The sequence below is a fragment of the Oncorhynchus gorbuscha genome, linkage group LG09, assembly GCF_021184085.1.
Source record: "Oncorhynchus gorbuscha isolate QuinsamMale2020 ecotype Even-year linkage group LG09, OgorEven_v1.0, whole genome shotgun sequence".
Lineage (NCBI taxonomy): Eukaryota > Metazoa > Chordata > Actinopteri > Salmoniformes > Salmonidae > Oncorhynchus > Oncorhynchus gorbuscha.
Genome location: NC_060181.1, coordinates 11,713,358 through 11,725,211, shown reverse-complemented (window position 1 = coordinate 11,725,211; position 11,854 = coordinate 11,713,358). Strand labels below are relative to the sequence as shown.

General features: G+C 46.4%; 1 protein-coding gene across 1 annotated transcript in view; it reads right to left on the bottom strand.

Moving 5' to 3' along the window:
• The window catches only part of LOC124043168 (protein FAM83H-like), a 48,539-nt gene extending 41,982 nt beyond the window's left edge, over window positions 1-6,557 (bottom strand). The window contains exon 1 of the mRNA XM_046361427.1: window positions 6,289-6,557. The gene's annotated coding sequence lies outside the window, so the exon portion shown is untranslated. The remainder of the gene's footprint in view (window positions 1-6,288) is intronic.
• Window positions 6,558-11,854: the final 5,297 nt, after the last annotated feature.

Below are 11,854 nucleotides of genomic sequence, written 5' to 3'. Positions count from 1 at the left end.
CTAAATGGAATTTATTGATGTATTATATTAAAATAAGTGTTAATTCAGTAGTGTTGTAATTGTCATTATCACAAATACAATTTTTTTTTAATCGACCGATTAATCGGTATCGGCGTTGAAAAATCATATTCGGTCGACCTCTAGTAACAACCTCATAATAAAACATTACCTGTCCTTCTCTATTATCATCAGTGGACAGATCTGAAAATCCATTTTGTTCACATCAGAAATGACATAACATAATTCACATTGGGTTCTGTCCAAAAGTAGTGCACTGTTCTAACTAAAGAACCTCTACCTGTCCTATATCATCACTGTTCTAACTAAAGCACCTCTACCTGTCCTATATCATCACTATTCTAACTAAAGCACCTCTACCTGTCCTATATCATCACTGTTCTAACTAAAGCACCTCTACCTGTCCTATATCATCACTGTTCTAACTGAAGAACCTCTACCTGTCCTATATCATCACTGTTCTAACTGAAGAACCTCTACCTGTCCTATATCATCACTGTTCTAACTGAAGAACCTCTACCTGTCCTATATCATCACTGTTCTAACTAAAGCACCTCTACCTGTCCTATATCATCACTGTTCTAACTGAATAACCTCTACCTGTCCTATATCATCACTGTTCTAACTGAAACACCTCTACCTGTCCTATATCATCACTGTTCTAACTAACATACAGGATCACACTGAGCAATACAGGACCACACTGAGCCATACAGGACCACACTGAGCCATACAGGATCACACTGAGCTATACAGAACAACACTGAGCCATACAGAACAACACTGAGCCATACAGAACAACACTGAGCCATACAGAACCACACTGAGCCATACAGGATCACACTGAGCCATACAGGATCACACTGAGCAATACAGGACCACACTGAGCCATACAGGATCACACTGAGCCATATAGAATAACACTGAGCCATACAGAACCGCACTGAGCCATACAGAACCACACTGAGCCATACAGGATCACACTGAGCCATACAGGATCACACTGAGCAATACAGGACCACACAGCCATACAGGACCACACTGAGCAATACAGGATCACACTGAGTCATACAGGACCACACTGACCCATACACTGAGCCATACAGGACCACACTGAGCCATACAGGACCACACGGAGTCATACAAGACCACACTGACCCATACACTGAGCCATACAGGACCACACTGAGCCATACAGGACCACACGGAGTCATACAAGACCACACTGACCCATACACTGAGCCATACAGGATCACACTGAGCCATACAGGACCACACTGAGCCATACAGGACCACACTGAGCAATACAGGACCACACTGAGCCATACAGGACCACACTGAGCAATACAGGACCACACCGAGCCATACAGGACCACACTGAGCCCTACAGGACCACACTGAGCCATACAGGACCATGCTGAGCAATACACCATTATTCATCTCATATGCATATGTATATACTGTACTCTACATCATCGACTGCATCCTTATGTAACACATGTATCACTAGCCACTTTAACTATGCCACTTTGTTTACTTTGTCTACACACTCATCTCATATGTATATACTGTACTCGATACCATCTACTGTATGCTGCTCTGTACCATCACTCATTCATATATCCTTATGTACATGTTCCTTATCCCCTTACACTGTGTATAAGATAGTAGTTTTGGAATTGTTAGTTAGATTACTTGTTGGTTATCACTGCATTGTCGGAACTAGAAGCACAAGCATTTCGCTACACTCGCATTTAACATCTGCTAACCATGTGTATGTGACAAATAAAATTTGATTTGATTTGAGCCATACAGGACCACACTGAGCAATACAGGACCACACTGAGCCATACAGGACCATGCTGAGCCATACAGTACCATACTGAGCCATACAGGACCACACTGAGCCATACAGGACCACACTGAGCAATACAGGACCACACTGAGCCATACAGGACCACACTGAACCACACAGGACCACACTGAGCAATACAGGACCACACTGAGCCATACAGGACCACACTGAGCCATACAGGACCACACTGAGCCATACAGGACCACACTGAGCCATACAGGACCACACTGAGCCATACAGGACCACACTGAGCAATACAGGACCACACTGAGCCATACAGGACCACACTGAGCAATACAGGACCACACTGAGCCATACAGAACAACACTGAGCCATACAGGACCACACTAAGCCCTACAGGACCATGCTGAGCCATACATTTACATTTACATTTAAGTCATACAGGACCACACTGAGCCCTACAGGACCACACTGAGCCATACAGGACCACACTGAGCCATACAGGACCACACTGAGCCATACAGGACCACACTGAGCCCTACAGGACCATGCTGAGCCATACACTGAGCCATACAGGACCACACTGAGCCATACAGAACCACACTGAGCCATACAGGACCATGCTGAGCCATACAGGACCACACTGAGCCCTACAGGACCACAGTGAGCCATACAGAACCACACTGAGCCATACAGAACCACACTGAGCCCTACAGGATCACACTGATCCATACAGGACCATGCTGAGCCATACACTGAGCCATACAGAACCGCAGATAGACAATGCAAACATAAAGGGTGCAGCCTTGACAGCATATATTGCTTAACAGGAGGAACACACACACACACACACACACACACACACACACACACACACACACACACACACACACACACACACACACACACACACACACACACACACACACACACACACACACACACACACACACACACACACACACACACACACACACACAGCATGAAGGCAGCACAGCCTTATTCTAAAATGTATTAAATTATTTCCCCCCCCCCACATCAATCTACACACAGAAGCCCATAATAACAAGGCAAAAACAGGTTTTTAGAAATGTTTTTTACATGTATTAAAAACTAAAACTGATATTACATTTTCATAAGTATTCAGACCATTTACTCAGAACTTGGTTGAAGCACCTTTTGGCAGCGATTACAGCCTCCAGTCTTCTTGGGTTTGATGCTACAACCTTGGCACACCTGTATTTGGGGAGTTTCTCCCATTCTTCTCTGCAGATCCTCTCACGTTCTGACAGGTTGGATGGGGAGTGTTGCTGCACAGTTATTTTCAGGTCTCTCCAGAGATGTTGGATCAGGTTCATGTCCTGGCTCTGGCTGGGCCACTCAAGAACATTCAGAGACTTGTCCCAAAGCCACTCCTGCGTTGTCTTGGCTGTGTGCTTAGGGTTGCTGTCCTGTTGGAAGTTAAACCTTTGCCCCAGTCAGGGGTCCTGAGAGCTCTGGAGCAGGTTTTCATCAAGGGTCTCTGTACTTTGCTCCGTTCATCTTTCCCTTGATCTTGTCTAGTCTCCCAGTCCCTGCTGATGAAAAACATCCCCACAGCATGATGCTGCCACCACTATGCTTCAATGTAGGGATGGTGCCAGGTTTCCTCCAGATGTGACGCTTGGCAATCAGGCCAAAGAGTTCAATCTTTGTTTCATCAGACCAGAGAATCTTGTTTTTCATGGTCTGAGAGTCCTTTAGTTGCCTTTTGGCAAACTCCAAGCGGGCTGTCATGTGCCTTTTACTGAGGAGTGGCTTCCTTCTGGCCACTCTACCATAAAGGCCTGATTGGTAGAGTCCTGCAGAGATTGTTGTCCTTCTGGAAGGTTCTCCCAGCTCCACAGAGGAACTCTGGAGCTCTGTCAGAGTGACCATCGGGTTCTTGGTCACCTCCCTGACCAAGGCCCTTCTCCCCCGAATGCTCAGTTTGGCCGGGCGGCCAACTCTAGGAAGAGTCTTGGTGGTTCCAAACTTCTTCCATTTAACAATGATGAAAGCCACTGTGTTCCTGGGGACTTTGAATTTACTACAGGTGGACTCCAATCAAGTTGTAGAAACATCTCAAGGATGATCAATGGAAACAGGATGTACCTGAGCTCAATTTCGAGTCTCATAGCAAAGAGTCTGAATACTTACATAAATAAGGTATTCTGTGTTTTATTTTTTTTGTACATTTGCAAACATTTCTATTAACCTGTTTTCACTTTGTCATTATGGCGTCATTATGGGGTCCTTATGGGGTCATTATGGGGTCATTATGGGGTGTGTAGATTAATAATGAAAAATACTAATTTAATCAATTTTAGAATAAGTAACGTAACAAAATGTGGAAAATGTCAAGGGGTCTGAATACTTTCCGAATGCCCTGTATATAAAACGACGGTTGCTGATGTGTCTTTCAGATGCCTTTCAGATGTATTTCTGTACATTGGAAAGTCGCAGTAACAGGACCTAGCATTGCATCTGTATTTCTGTACATTGGAAAGTCGCAGTAACAGGACCTAGCATTGCATCTGTATTTCTGTACATTGGAAAGTCGCAGTAACAGGACCTAGCATTGCATCTGCGTGAGCGAGACATATTATTCTGAATAGCAGATCCCGATGACTCGACTGGATCCCGTGTGGAGAGAAAGACAACTGCTCATTTTCAAGGACTCACACAAGGCTCATTTTCATTTCCTGATGCAACAGGAAAATTCTCTGCGACATAAGAGTGATCAAGTTAAGATCCGAGATCTGCTTTACCGTAACCACGTGTTTACTGTTTACATGAAGTAACACAGATCCACAGAGAGAGATGAAACTCAGAATACATAGAACCATCTATATGCGCTATTCCACTATTTTGGAATATAAAAACTGAAAACTAAGATATGACCCAAGGTTGGTCATTGAGTTTACAAGTGTGTCGTTTTTACATGTGTTAATCTTTATGTAGTATGCTAGGGAAATTAGGATTTAGAGGCTAAAGCAGACTGAACGAGTTATTATGGATACATATTGTAGTGATTGAGGGGGAGCAGTCTACTGGAACAAGGCTTGAACCAGAAACACTATGCTTGTGGGGCAAGTACAGTACACAACCACCTGTGCCATAAAAGGCCCAGACCTTTGACAGAAGCTGAGGCAGCTGTAAACAGACACATACCAACAGGTTCAGAGACAGTTTCTATCTACAAGCCATCAGACTGCTGAACACTTGAACTTGACTGACCACCTGACCAACTGACTCTCTGCACCTTAGCAAACACACACCCACACAGACACACCCACACAGACACACCCACACAGACACACACACCCTTGTTACATGCACATCACTACTGCTGCTACCAGACTCTTGTGATTGTTGCTAAATACTGCACAATTGAAACACTTGCCCCCCCCACATCCCCAAAACACATGTAAATATTGGACTATAAATGGTGTCTATTTATTATTTTCTACTGAGACGTTTACTTGACGTATTCTTAGATTCAATTTTTTTCTCATTGTGTCGAAAATGAACCTGAAAGTAAAGCATTTAGTTTGAATGTTGTACACCAATGTCTGTCCTGTACATGTGACTAATACACACACACACACACACACACACGGACAGTAGTACACTCACTGACATACAGGGAGTGTACTAAGCCTATTATCTAAAGGACTCTATACACACTATCTAGACATCGACCAAAGTCTCAGGTAGATACAGAGCAGAACATCTGTACTCAGCAGGTAGCCTAGTGGTTAGAGCGTTGGACTTGTAACCCAAAGGTTGCCAGATCGAATCCCTGAGCTGACAAGGTACGAATGGTTCGTTCTGCCCCCTCATTGAAAATAAGATTTTTTTCTTAACCTAGTTCAATAAAAACTCTGCACACACTCACCTTCTGTATGGTAATTTACAACACAAAGGAAACGCATTATATCAATTTACTTTAGTCCAACTGTACATTAGGCCTATTAGATAACACGACTGACAGGCGGGGTGTTTAACATACCGTCCTGTCTATGCATATAAGTTAGGCTATAACAGAGGGCTATTATAATACGGTAGTTTCTTCGAGTCCAAATGGTTTCATACTAATTCATTGAAGACTGACACGCAAGTCTAGCAGAGTTTCTATTGGTTGGCAACTTTCAATGAAACCTAGACGTTATTACAGAGTTATTGCATTAGCCTAATAAAACTACGATGAGATGGATACTGTCGCCTACAGAGCTACAACAACAAAATGTTACAGCTTCTATTAAGTTTCAAAGTGTTATTTCGTTGTCTTGCTATAGACATAGGCATGTATTGAGTTACATAGGCCTAGAGATTATTGCAAAAGGCTAATTTACAGAAGACACGGAGATCACCCGGATAGATTGACCTGTTCCAGAGCGAGTTGTTATTGACATGATAATACAGGCTCTTACCCTCCAGTGGGCAACAACTTGCCGGATACTTTTTCTTGACTACTTTGTCTCCCTAGCTTGAATCGCTATATATCGCCGTATATCCCTCCCGTGATACTTCCACTGGTGTTCACCGGCTCGTCAGTACTTGTCTACGGTGTACATTCCGGTCTCCCGGTGGGACTCCACCTTATCCGCCCAAAACGCCTCGGAGCTCCACACTACAGGCCCGACCTGTCTGCCTCAGTCTGATCCTACCGCTCCGCGCGTCCGCTTCCACTCCGCGGAGAAACAACCAGGAAGAAGTTGAGTAACCGGGCTTTCCTCTCTCTAACTCCTCCCATTCTCACTGCTGGAACGCTGACAGTTGAAAACTGTTGGAAGTTGACTCTAGTGACGTTTTTCAAAAATATTACCTTGGGATAATTTGACAATATTGGCATAAATTGGATGGGCAGGTAAAGTACAGTCAGAGTGTCAGAGTGTGTTTGTGTGGATGGATCTTTTTGTCCCCCTTCCCTTCCTCCTCTCTCCCTCTCGCTGTCTGTCCCCCTCCTTTCTCCCTCCCTCTCTCTGTCCCCCTTCCCCCTCATCTCTCTCTCTTCCTCTCTTTCTATGCCCCCATCCCTCTCTCTCTCTCTGTCCCCTTCCCCCCCTCTCCCTCTCTCTGTCCCATTCCCCTCCTCTCCTTCCCTCTCTCTGTCCCCTTCCCCTCCTCTATCTCTCTCTATGTCCCCTTCCCCTCCTCTCTCTCTCTCCCTCTCTCTGTCCCCTTCCCCTCCTCTCCTTCCCTCTCCCTCTCTCTGTCCCCTTCCCCTCCTCTCCTTCCCTCTCCCTCTCTATGTCCCCTTCCCCTTCCCTCCCTCTCTCTCTCCCTCTCTCTGTCCCCTTCCCCTCCTCTCCTTCCCTCTCCCTCTCTCTGTCCCCTTCCCCTCCTCTCCTTCCCTCTCTCTGTCCCCTTCCCCTCCTCTCTCTCTCTCCCTCTCTCTGTCCCCTTCCCCTCCTCTCCTTCCCTCTCCCTCTCTCTGTCCCCTTCCCCTCCTCTCCTTCCCTCTCCCTCTCTCTGTCCCCTTCCCCTCCTCTATGCCTCCTTCCCTCTCCTCTCTCTGTCCCCTTGCCCCCCCTCCTCTATCTCTCTCTATTCCCCCTTCCCTCCTATCTCCCCTCTCTCTATGTCCCCGTCCCTTCCTCTCTCTCTCTCTCTATGTTCCTCCCTCTCCTCCATGCCCCCTTCCTCCTCTCTCTCTGTGTCCCCGTCCCTTCCTCCTCTCTCTCTCTATGTCCCCGTCCCTTCCTCCTCTCTCTCTATGTCCCCGTCCCTTCCTCCTCTCTCTCTATGTCCCCGTCCATTCCTCCTCCTCTCTCTATATCCCCGTCCCTTCCTCCTCCTCTCTCTATATCCCCGTCCCTTCCTCCTCCTCTCTCTATGTCCCCGTCCCTTCCTCCTCTCTCTCTATGTCCCCGTCCATTCCTCCTCTCTATGTCCCCGTCCCTTCCTCCTCCTCTCTCTATATCCCCGTCCCTTCCTCCTCCTCTCTCTATGTCCCCGTCCCTTCCTCCTCCTCTCTATGTCCCCGTCCCTTCCTCCTGCTCTTTCTATATCCCCGTCCCTTCCTCCTCCTCTCTCTATGTCCCCGTCCCTTCCTCCTCCTCTCTCTATATCCCCGTCCCTTCCTCCTCCTCTCTCTATGTCCCCGTCCCTTCCTCCTCCTCTCTCTATGTCCCCGTCCCTTCCTCCTCTCTCTATGTCCCCGTCCCTTCCTCCTCCTCTCTATGCCCCGTCCCTTCCTGCTCTTTCTATGTCCCCGTCCCTTCCTCCTCTCTCTCTATGTCCCCGTCCCTTCCTCCTCCTCTCTATGTCCCCGTCCCTTCCTCTCTCTATGTCCCCGTCCCTTCCTCCTCCTCTCTCCATGTCCCCGCCCACTCCTCCCTCCCTATGTCCCCATCCCCTCCTCTCTCTCTGTCCAGCTTCCCCTCCTCCTCTCTCTCTCTCTCCCTCTATGTCCCACTTCCCCTCTCTCTCTCTAACTGCTGACAGGGAAGTCTGAGTCATAGCTCTTAAACATCCTGCCTACTGATTCAGCTGCATAGTGTTAACATAGTAAAGTTCTCCATGTCTACCAGTCATCTATCAGATACTTTCAAATCAGTTGCGCTTGATCTATTTGCCCTGCCGAGTTTAATGGAACCCACACAAAAAGTCCCACAAGTGCAAACTCAGAACCCTGAACGCTGCTGAAGCTACATGTGGATTTTTTTTCATGTTCTTTCATGTCTCCCATATGTAAACTAAGGGGCACTGAGTTCTTACTGTGTCTCTGTGTGTGTGGAGGGTGACATGGGCTGTCCTGTCAGATCAGTCCCACTCTTGCTCCCATAATATCCCACATGGATGTGTTCACTCAGGGTGTCTCACGATCTGGACGTCTGCCCACATAACTGGCTGCACCTTGGCCTTTTACCTGTATACACACACTCCAGCAAATATAATGCTCTTGGGTGTGATGCTTAAACATGTATTTGCATACAGTGTGAGTATACTACCACACACACACACACACACACACACACACACACACACACACACACACACACACACACACACACACACACACACACACACACACACACACACACACACACACACACACACACACACACACACACACGTATGAATGAGTGTCGTAGACAGTGTATGCTGAATATTTCTTTGTATATGTTAGCAGCTGGAAGGTGTGCACGGTGGTATTGAGGGCAGTCTCTTCTAGGAATGTGCCAAGGGCTTTCAGGGCCACACCCAACTTCCCTTTAATCAATCGCTCTCATCTCCACCCCCTCTCTGACTCACCCCCTGGCCATAGAGCAGAGACACAGGACTGGGCCTGACTCTGGGCAGCAGATAAACCCTGGCCTGGATCAGCACACTGGAAGCTGGATGGTAAACTAAAGAGTGGATTAGGTGTTTGAGAGAAATCCTGTCTGCAGCAGCACCAGTCTATTGCACTCTCTCTCAACCATAGAGACATGAGTTGAGAAGGGGAGGTTAAGAGTGGGTTTAGATCCTCAGTCAATACACACAGACACATGTTATTTAACTAGGCAAGTCAGTTAAGAACAAATTCTTATTTACAATGATGGCCTAGGAACAGTTAACTGCCTTGTTCAGGGGCAGAATGACAGATTTTTTTACATTGTCAGCTCAGGGATTTGAACCAGCAACCTTTCAGTTACTGGCCCAACGCTCTAACCACTAGGCTACCTGCTACCCCTGCCACAGAGTACATACATATACTACACATGCGAAAATGTCTACGTTCCCCTTCTAGTGAGCTTTCCCACAATGCATTTCCCACACTGTAATGTCAAACCTGCGTATCAGGTGACTCACTGCAACCCAAACGCACTGAGGTCAAACACACAGTGGAGCCGAAATGCTTCCAGGTCATTTCTCACCTTAGTGTACGGGAGTAAAGATAAACAGCAACAGGTGTTTTTCCCTGTGTGTGTGTGTGTGTGTGTGTGTGTAACTGTGATAAATGACAATCATGTGTTGGTTAAATAATTAACACACAAGACATCTGTGCTAACTACCTCTGTTGGCTTCAGATTACTGGTTCCAGTCGAGCTGTGTGTGTTTGTGGCTTCTCCAGTATGAAGGAACAAGAAAAGTAAATTACTTTACAAGTATGTGACAGAACACCAGAGATGAAAACTTCATCTTAAGACCCCCCCCACACACACACACACGCACAAACCCCCCTCAGCGGTTCTGCAGCATTAGTACATACCAGTGTCTGTCGAATGGAATACGGCCGATGTCATAATTAACATAATTACAGTCGGCCGATTCTATAATTGACATAATTACATTGTTATGCATGTAAAGGTTACTCTCAAGCTAGATACACACCCGGTGGTATTTATTTAACCTTATACCAGGGAAGACCCTTGTGTCACGTTCGTCATAACGAGGAGACCAAGGCGCAGCGTGATAAGAATACATTCTTCTTTAATAAACAAAGAACACGGAAACAAAATAACAACACAAACGTGACACTAATTACAACAAATGCTGCCATGCAACTACACATAGACAATAACCCACCAAACCAAAATGGAAAATGGCGTCTGCTAAATGACTTAAATGTAATGTAATGCAACCTAAATAGGATCGCCAATCAGAGACAACGATAAACAGCTGTCTCTGATTGGGAACCAATTCAGGCCACCATAGACCTACATTTACCTAGACAATACCAAAACCCCATAGATATACAAAAAACCCTAGACAAGGAAAACACACATAACACCCTCGTCACACCCTGACCTAACCAAAATAATAAAGAAAACAAAGATAACTAAGGTCAGGGGGTGACACCTTGTCTTTATGAGGGCGTTCTCATCCCAGCCAGAGGCAGTGTTATCGACCGGTAGAAAATCACGGCAGTACACTAACCCAATTTTAGATGTTATCCTTGACCTTACTGAAACTAAACCTAACCTAAATTAATTTTGACCCCTATGTCTAAATGTAAACATTTCTGCTGCCGGTTGAATATCCACTTCTTTTCAATAAGGCCTAAATACCTAGGTTACCATTACAAGATATAAACTCAGCAAAAAAATAAACATCCTCTTACTGTCAACCTCGTTTATTTTCAGCAAACTTAACATGTGTAAATATTTGAATGAACATTACAAGATTCAACAACTGAGACGTAAACTGAACAAGTTCCACAGACATGTGACTAACAGAAATAGAATAAAGTGTCCCTGAACAAAGGGGGGGGGGGGGGGGTCAAAATCAAAAGTAACAGTCAGTATCTGATGTGGCCACCAGCTGCATTAAGTTCTGCAGTGCATCTCCTCATGGACTGCACCAGATTTGCCCATCCTTGCTGTGAGATGTTACCCCACTCTTCCACCAAGGCACCTGCAAATTCCCTGACATTTCTGGGGGGGAATGGCCCTAGCCCTCACCCTCCGATCCAACAGGTCCCAGACGTGCTCAATGGGATTGAGATCCGGGCTCTTCGCTTGCCATGGCAGAACACTGACATTCCTGTCTTGCAGGAAATAATGCACAGAACGAGCAGTATGGCTGGTGGCATTGTCATGCTGGAGGGTCATGTCAGGATGAGCCTGCAGGCAGGGTACCACATGAGGGAGGAGGATGTCTTCCCTGTAACGCACAGGGTTGAGAATGCCTGCAATGACAACAAGCTCAGTCCGATAATGCTGTGACACACCACCCCAGACCATGACGGACCCTCCACCTCCAAATCGATCCCGCTCCAGAGTACAGGCCTCGGTGTAACGCTCATTCCTTTGACGATAAACACGAATCTGACCGTCACCCCTGGTGAGACAAAACTAGGCAAGAGCACTTTTTGCCAGTCCTGTCTGGTCCAGCAACGGTGGGTTTGTGCCCATAGGCGACGTTGTTGCCGGTGATGTCTGGTGAGGGCCTGCCTTACAACAGGTCTACAAGCCCTCAGTCCAGCCCCTCAGCCTATTACGGACAGTCTGAGCACTGATGGAGGGATTGTGCATTCCTGATGTAACTTGGGCAATTGTTGTTGCCATC